The following is a 9,200-nucleotide window of genomic DNA, read 5'->3' on the forward strand; positions in this document are numbered from 1 at the left end:
TTGTCCAAAATGTGCTATCCAAATGGAAAGCAACATGACTATTTATTATTAGCAGTATTAAATGGAGTGTTGACCCTTTTCCATTAGTCTTATAAAGAATGGTGAGTTGATGGGTCAGTCGGGTTAAGTGTCTGACTCTTGATTTCGTCTCAGGTCATGATCTCATGGTTCATGGGTTTGGGTCCCCCGTCAAACTCTGTGCTGACAGTGCAGAACCTGCTTGGGATTCTCTCTCTCCCTCTCTCTCTCTCTCTGCCCCTCCCCTGCTTGCTTGCTCTCATAAATAAATAAATAAATAAATAAATAAATAAACATTTAAAAAAAAAAAGAATGGTGAGTTGATGTTAAGCAGCTGATATGAGCTTTGTTCTTTAAAACTCATTACTTCTTTAATTTTGAATCCTAGAACTTTTTCCATGAAAAAGTAGAATAACTCTACGTGGGGAGAAGAGAGAGTACATCTGCCATCACAGCTCTTTTTGGTGCCAAGTCCCTGCAGTGGGAAGACGGCAACCTGCTGTAGCTATTAATATTGCAGAAGAAAAATGTACAGTAGAAGGAAATTGCCATCAAATGCCCTAAAGTCAGAACAAAGAAGTAAAGAATTCTTTAGTAAAGAATAGTGATGTACCCATTCTTTGCTGAGGTCCTCATTAAGTTTAGTCTAGATTTGGATTATTTTCACTAGGTTTTCATACCAAGGACATTTGGGGGGGGGGGAGGGAGGCAAAAATATGTCTCTAAATCATTTAAGAGCTTAAGAGAAATTCTCTTGATTTTTTTTTATTTAAAAGAATTTTTTTAATGTTTATTTATTTTCAAGAGAGAGAGAGACAGAGACAGAGAGCAAGCAAGGGAGGGGAAGAGAGAGAGGGAGGCACAGAATCCGAAGCAGGCTCCAGGCTCTGAGCTGTCAGCATAGAGCCCGATGTGGGGCTCCAACTCACAAACCAACCCGAGATCATGACCTGAGCCGAAGTCGGGTGCTTAAGCGACTGAGCCACCCAGGCGCCCCGAGAAATCCTCTTTATTTATCAAAATCTTTTTAGCCAAATCTAACAGTAATAGTGCACTTCATAAAATCAAGTATTGCCACAAAATGATGGCAGGATAAAGGACAAGATCTTCTTTTATATGAAAGCTGTCCCCATGGGAAAAGATGGGCAATATAAATTTAAGCCAATACTTTTGGGAATGCATAGTGCTTAGAAATTCTTAACAAGATTGGAGATTGAAAAAAAAAATGTGATGGATTAATGATCAAGTAAACCTGTTAAAGTAGAAAAGTGCAGATATAGGCAAAGAAAGAGATTCTTTTCTGTTAAATTTAGTTTGTGTTTTGTAAGTAGGAATCACTATCACTATCTCTGTTGTTGTTAAACAACAGCAACAGCACTAACAGGGATAATCTTGATTGACCAAAAGATTTGTAAACAATTAAATTAAGGGCTTGTTCTTCACAATGCAGAAAGATTTGCCACTTTCCATAACGTGCTGCTTTCTAGAATGTGTCCAATTAGGGCATAAAAGTTGTTTTCTAGATTCCTAATTACTTCAAAGATGAGTTTTGGTTTTGAGATGAGTGTTGACAAGACAGAAACCAAACTACAGACTTTTGGAAGTTGGGACCAATAATAAGAAATTAGCAATCAAATGTAAACCTTTCGGGAATCGAATAAAAACTTTGGTGAAAATAGGTTTCAAAACAGCACACAAGGAGAAAGTCTTCTGCATAATGTCCAGTCCCACCAAAACCTAAAGACAGCATTTAATTCAGATATTTTGGGGGGAAAAAATAGGGTAACTTCCAGTTCTGGAGAGCTGACAGATCACAAGCTTTCACGTCTCTTTGAAATCAATATCCCACTGATGTGACTGAAGTAAAACACAACAGAGGCTAAATTAAAGCTGAGTTAGAGAGGGCTTCACCAGCGAACCAAAACAAAGAAATGTTTCTCAAAGAGATTTCTCAAACGGATGCAGTCAAACTGATGACAAGTCCCCACAAAGAGAACCCAAAATACAGGCATTAAGATTGGACTAAGACAAAGAACACCTGCACGGAGAACCTGAGGGCAAGTCCTGTGGTCAAGGTTGAGAGAGAGGAAGACTCTGAAATCAGAATGCCTGAATTCATCGGATCCAGGCTCCAACACCCTGCCTGCCTCAGTGTTCTCAAATGAAGAATGCAAATGAGAATAGTATTTACCTGGAGACCTACTATGAGGGTTACATGAGATCACGGAGATAAAGCGTTTCACCGAATGTCTGTCCTCCAGGAAGTGCTGAAGCATTCAGAATGTAACAAAAATGAAAATACCAAATTCCAAAACCTAAGGGAGGCAGTTAAAAATAAACAGAAAAATCTTATAGTGTTTTTCTTTAAATAATATATTTTATTTATCCCAGGGGTTCTCAGCCAGGGGAGAGTTTTAAATGCCTTTATTGTTCAAGGATTGGAATGCATAAACTAATTGCAGCAGAGTCTGTGGGTTCCCTGCCCAGATCCTCGGGGACCCTCTATCAGCTGTGGCATGTGCTCCTGCTAATGACCTATCCCTGCACGGGTCTGCAGTGGGCTCCCCTTAGATGATTTCCCCACCCACGGATGCCTGAAGGTATGTCCCAGTCCCACCGGCTCCATTGGAGCCAATGGCTGACTATAGTAATCCTCCCTTATTTGTGGGGTATGCGTTCCAAGACCCCTAGTGAATGCCTAAAGCTGTGGTTAGTACTGAACCCTATACATAACATATTATTTCTATATGTACACACCTATGATAAGGTTTAATTTGTAAATTAGGCACAGTAGGAGATTCACAATAACTCAGAATAATCATAATAATATACTATAATAAAAGTTATGTGAATATGGTCTCTCTCACTCAAAATGTCTTCTTGTACTGTACTCATCCTTCTTCTTATGATGATGTGAGATGATAAAATGCCTACCTGATAAGATGCAGTGCGGTAAATGACATAGGCATTGTGACATAGCGTTAGGCTTCTATTAACCTTCTGATCATTTGTCAGAGGATGACCATCTTCCTCTAAACCAAGGTTGACCACAGGTACCTGAAATCTTGGAAAGCGAAACCACAGAGAAGGAGGGACTACACTGTAACGTTGGGACACAAAGTTCCTGCGTCCTTGTCACAAGTTAGGACAGACCATGGTGCAGTTCCTGCTTGATTTATGCTACAGAGCTCCCCAGAGAATCAGGCTGGGTGAACTTAGACCTCTCCCATTCCCTCCCTGCTACCTCGCTCCCTGCAGGCTCTTGTGAACACTTCTGTAACAAACTAGCTTTACAAGAATTGCCACCTCACACTCTGCGGCTGGGGAGCCCAGCCTAAGTTATAAGCCTTCAGGTCAGGAACCCAGAAAAAGTCTTCCCCCAAAACTGAACCAAAATAAAAACATAAGCCAATAATAAAATGAAAGTGTAAATTGGTGAAAAGGCGGGGAATTGTGAGCTTGATAAATTGAACCAAGAATGTGAACTTTTGAGTACTTCTCAAATGGACCTCTCTATTGACCCTACAGATCATAGTGCTTTATGTAAAAAATAAGTAATTTGGAACTCCAAATAGTTGATGTATGCTCATAAAAAGGCCTTGTCCCTACACCAAAAGTTGTAAATGTATTCCTGTGGGTATATTGTTAGAATGCAATGTGTCTAATCAAATATGATATCTGTTGTCTCTGAACATTGTTTTTCTTTTCTTTTCCAGTTAACCAATCAACAGCCAATTCCATTGAATTGGTGTGCTTCTATTCTATCAAAAAGACTTCAAAAACCACAAGAAAGGAAAACAAAATATACACATATTTGCTCATTTGTGAAAGAATAAACCAGAAACTAATGTGACTGGTGACTTGAGTAAAAACAGGGTGGAAAAATGGGAGAATGGAAATAAGATACAATCACAAGTGGGGTAATATTCTCTGAACATTCTGTTTTGTATACCTCTGACTTTTAGAATAATTTTCATGTTTCACATGACGAAAGATAAATTATTAAAGTTGAGCGGAATGTGGTGGGGGGAGGTAGGGGGAGGTGCTGGTATAGGGTGGAGTCAACTGGGCTTTGTCTTACAGGGTCCACCATGCCCATGGGGAGGGGGAGGAACACACCTTTGGGGCTCCTGGCAGCAGGGTGGGGAGAGTCCACAGGACTCTGCCCAGTAGGATCCAAAGCTGAAACTTGGGATGGGGGACAAGGCATCACTTCTTTGCTGTGCTTCACCTCAAGCAGGGTGGATAAAGTCAAAAAGGTTCTGTTCCATAGATATTTCTCTTGGTCATCTCACTAGAAAGAATGGGCTCATCCTAGGGCTCTTAATGTCTTCTCCCAATAGCAGTTCTGGTTTTCAGGCTTTTCTAGCTCTCAGGGAGAGATAAGTGGGAAGCAAAAGAAAACAGTTTCAAGAACACACTGCCAGGTCATTCTGTGGGTCTAGAGATTTTTACCCAATATGGCTACTTTTTCTACCTTCCAGATTCTTCCGATAGTTGTTTTATTCATTTTGGTCCAGGGCTACTCATTGTTGCTAGTAAGAAACACACAATAAAGTACTTTTATCCCATATTACCTGGACCCAGAAGTTCAAAACCCCCGATTTTTTTTCCCCTTTCAGAATATCAGGTTCTGCTGTCTTTGGCTCTTATCTGGTTCTATCTGGCCATTCTCTGGCGTCTGAATTAACCTCCTTGCTTCTGGTCTTTCCTTTTAATGGAGATTCCAAAGAGTGACATTTAAACTTTATTATTCCTGTCTCACACATTGAATGAAATTCTTCTCAAAACAAAACAAAAACCTTTCTTTTATCAACTATTTGAATCCCCTGAAATACAGTATTTCAGGACAAGCCAATGAATACTTGACTTATTCCTTTACATACCAGCTTTCAGAAAAATGGGTTGTTGCCTTAGCAAACTCCAATGATGACCAATAAGGCTTTGTGGCAGGGAAGTGGTGATAGCACAATATGATGCCCTAGACTTTTAGCCTACTTGAATCCATTGTATATCAATCCATCGAGGTGAATCTTATTTCAATCCATTGTCATCATTGTTCTTTTTGATATACACGCTGCCCCACTTTGACTAAAATGCATCCTTTTAAGACGGTTTCTCTCCTGTAACACAATCCCCAGCAGTCCTCGATATCTTCCTTACTTTAAAAAAAAAATTTTTTTTAACGTTTATTTATTTTTGAGAGACAGAGAGAGATAGAGCACAAGTAGGGGAGGGGCAGAGAGAAAGGGAAGCACAGAATCTGAAGCAGGCTCCAGGCTCTGAGCTGTCGGCACAGAGCCCGACGCACAAACCACAAGATCATGAGCTGAGCCAAAGTCAGACACTTAATCAACTGAGCCGCCCAGGGGCCCCTTCCTTACTTTTTAATGTAACAAGATGTTCTTGGTATATCTTATGCATTTTCTGTCCTCAGACCATCAATTATACATTCTCAAGTTGTTCTAGTTAGCTTCAGTATGATGTAGTACTTGCAAAACGGAGTCTAAGAAAACTGAGTTGTTCACAACTTCTGTTTCTTTTCTCTGGAAACGTACACATTGACAAAGAAAAATAAATCATGAGTTCATAGTGATACTTTTAATTTTATGATTGTATCTTTTTTTTTATTTTTGAGAGAAAGAGAGTGGGGGAGAGGCAGAGGGAGGGAGAGAGAGAGAGAGAGAGAGAGAGAGAGAGAGAGAGAGAGAGAATCTTAAGCAGAGCCCAACTCAGGGTTTGATCTTCTTACCCTAAAGTCATGACCTGAGCTGAAATCAAGAATCAGATGCTTAACTGACTGAACCCTCAGCCACCCCTTTTAAATTTTAATTAAAAAATTTTTTTTACAGAGAGAATCTTTTTTCTTATGACAAAATTGTTGGGTGCTAATGACATTACTATAATTATATATTTGTTTTGCCATTGTATCTATTTGTTTCAAAACAACAAAATTTCTTTCTTTCTACCTTTCTTCCTCTATTTTTAAGGATGGCCTTTTGAATTTTTAATTAATTTTTATTTGTAATTATGTAAAACATTCTCATGCTCCCAAAGTCAAAACTATTTAAAAAATAAAAAGATACATTCCGAGAAGTCTAGTTTCCTTCCATGGTCCTCTCTATTCTCTTCTGTCTTAGTCCGTTCAGACTGCTATAACAAAAATACCACAAACTGGTGGCTTAAACAACAAACATTTATTTCTCACACTTGGCTGGAAGTCCAAGATCAAGGTGCCTCCAGCATTAGTGTCTAGCGGGGGCTCTTTTCCTGGTTCAAGGTGGTCATCTTCTCACAGTATCTTCACGTGGTTGGAGGGAAGCTCTCTGGGGTCTCTTTTATAAGGGCACTAATCCTATTCATGAAGGCTCCACCTCATGACCTAAGCACCTCTCAAAGGTCCACTTTCTAATAGCATCACATTAAGGGTTAGGATTTCAATATATGAATTTTAAAGGAAAAAATATGAAGTCCATAACAATCCCTCTCTTCAAATAGGTGACTGCCATTGGCATGGGTTTTGGTATATATATATTCCTAAAATTAAAAGCAATATACTCTAGGGGTGCATGGCTGGCTGAGTTGATAGAGCATGCGACTCTGGATCTTGGGGTTGTGAGTTTTAGCCCCATATTGGGCGTAGAGACTCCTAAAAAAAAGCAATATACTTATATGCATAGTTTTGGTATGCCCGTAATTTTTATCACGGATCCATATGTCCATATATATGTACACCAAATATATCAGTACATGAAGATATTACTCATTCCCCTTTACAGATGCATTGTGCACTTATTCAACCACTCTTTTTTTGATAAAAATTTTATATTATTTTCAGTTTTTTGCTCATGACTATTGTTACGATAAATCCTTTTCTCAAATATAAATTTGTATTTTTTTCCAGTGTATGTTCCAAAACACTGAAGTGAAATTTCATAGATATGAATGCAGAGTCAAAGGGTAAATGCATATGCACTTTTACTAGATGTTGCCAAACTGCTCTCCATAAGATTGTCTATTGTTTTATTCCCATCAGCAATGTGTGAACATGCCTGTTTCTCACTTGCTTACCAACAGAGGATATGTCAAACTTGTAGAATTTGGTCAACCTGATAAGTGAGAAATAGTGTCACAATGTAAATTTATATTTTTATCCACTTTAGATGAATGAGGTTGAGCCTATTTCCGTATTTAATGGTTAGTAACACTTCTTTTTCTATGGAACTTCAGTTTATATTCCTTGCTCATTTTTCTAAATGGTGGTGGAGTATTTTCTTCCCGAGTTTTAGAAGAGTAATATGTTTAGGGATATTAACACATTTTCTGTGACTAAACCATAAGTATTTTTCCCAGTTTGTCATTTGTCTAAGGAGTTCTTGAATGGAAAAAAGCAAATGGTACAAGAGTGTGTAAAATACATGACTTTATACAAAAAATTTAGCGTGTATATAGTTATTCTATTCATATATTATATATAATATATTATACACCATACATTATTGTTGTATAACCTGTTGGTTAACAGTAACAGTTGGTTTCTCTTTTTTTATAATGCAGGTGTCTGACTTAAGCTTTGATATTCAAGGCATCCATTTCAAAGAGGCAACCACTTCAAAGAGGGCTGTCTGGAATAAGCACAATGCCAGCCACAGGACTAGATCAAGAGCCAGGTCTCCTCCCCACCTGCTCAGCCCCTTTCCTTTAGCGATATTGGTAGATTTCCATAACTGGCCATTTGGGCTGCTTCTTTTTTCTCTTCGCACACTTCAAATTCCTGCTCCTCTTTTAAATTCACCAATGAAGAGTGAACCCTTGAAACTTGAACCCTTGAAACTCTAACCCCTTCAACTCCAATAAAAGCAGAACCCCAGCTCCATGAGTTCTCTCCACAACCCTGCTGTACAGCCCCCCAGGTGTCCCATGTGATTTTGAGGACCCTTGAGTAATAGACATTTTATCCCCCAAGGTTTCCTGATGGTTGTTGCTGAGAGTGTCTTGCAATCATAATAAGAACCACAAGGACTGGCCCAGTCACAACATATAGTATAATATATAGTACATTATATATTCTACACTTAGGATATACGCCGAAGTGATACTAGTGATTATCCCAGTGAATGGGAAGGGTAGCCAGAGAATGGAGGGAGAACTTCCACTTTCTATCATATTAGCTCTGTTTTCTTGAATTTTTTTCAATGAGCAAATGCACACCTTTTATAGTTTTTAAACAAAAAGAGGAGAAAAAACTCATAATTTCTAGGTGTTGTGACAATACTTTGCCAATATCTAGTCTATTTATGTTGTTTGAGGAGAAAATTGTGCAAGTGAATGCTTAGCATCCAAAGTCCAAAATAAAGAAAGAATGTAAGAATTTCAAAAAAACAGAGGTTTCTTCTTGACCTTGACCCAACTGCCTAAAGAAAGAAAAATCATACTAATTGCTTTCCTGACACATTTGACTTGATCCCATCTTAGCAGAACACTGGTAATACCACTTCCTCTGAGTGTACCATCTCTAACAGTTGCCTTCAGCAGTGACTTTGAAATAAATTTTAATACAAGAGACCCACTTCCTCCATGCTAATTTGGTTTCATAAGGGACAGAGGAGACAAGTAATTGTTCCAGTGATATTATGAAGCTATGATGTATTTTCTCAAATATGTAATTAAAATGTTTCCCTTTTATCTTGGTAAACAAGCCAGGCCAATGAACTCAATCCAAATGATGAGAAATTTTAGTCTGTATTTGGGGAAAAGCAACATTAGTATTCTAAGACTTCATTTACTGTCTCTCCATGGAGACATAATAACTAGGAATTACATCATACAATGTAATCTCTTGAGAATTTTGAAGAGAACTTTCAAGCATTCTAAATATATAAGGATAGATATGCAGCTTGAGGCATCATATCCACATAGATGAATTGTCAATGCCACCAGAATTTACTTCAGAGGTGATCAACCCTCTCTTATATTTTCTGAGCTACTTTGCAATGTCAGAATTGTTTTACAACCTCATCAACAAAAATGACCAGGCTTGATCGTGTATCAAGTTGCATCACATCAAGGCTTAAGAGCTTACCAAAAACTCAGTGAGAGACTTCACTTTAGTTCTGCCATCTCACTAGCATCTTCTCCGTTGAGGGGAGTATAAAATCAAATCTGCACTTCCACTGTTGAGG

The 9,200-nt window shown here is 38.4% G+C and overlaps 1 long non-coding RNA gene across 1 annotated transcript; it reads left to right on the forward strand.

Moving 5' to 3' along the window:
- The first annotated feature begins 319 nt into the window (after window positions 1-319).
- LOC147584021 (uncharacterized) lies at window positions 320-8,583 on the forward strand. The gene is made up of 3 exons (XR_015240532.1): window positions 320-2,618; window positions 3,735-3,938; window positions 7,576-8,583. It is a non-coding gene; the product is annotated as an uncharacterized LOC147584021 (long non-coding RNA).
- Window positions 8,584-9,200: the final 617 nt, after the last annotated feature.

Source organism: Puma concolor, chromosome A1 (genome assembly GCF_028749965.1).
Source record: "Puma concolor isolate L17-30 chromosome A1, mPumCon1.1.hap2, whole genome shotgun sequence".
NCBI classification, from domain to species: Eukaryota; Metazoa; Chordata; class Mammalia; order Carnivora; family Felidae; genus Puma; species Puma concolor.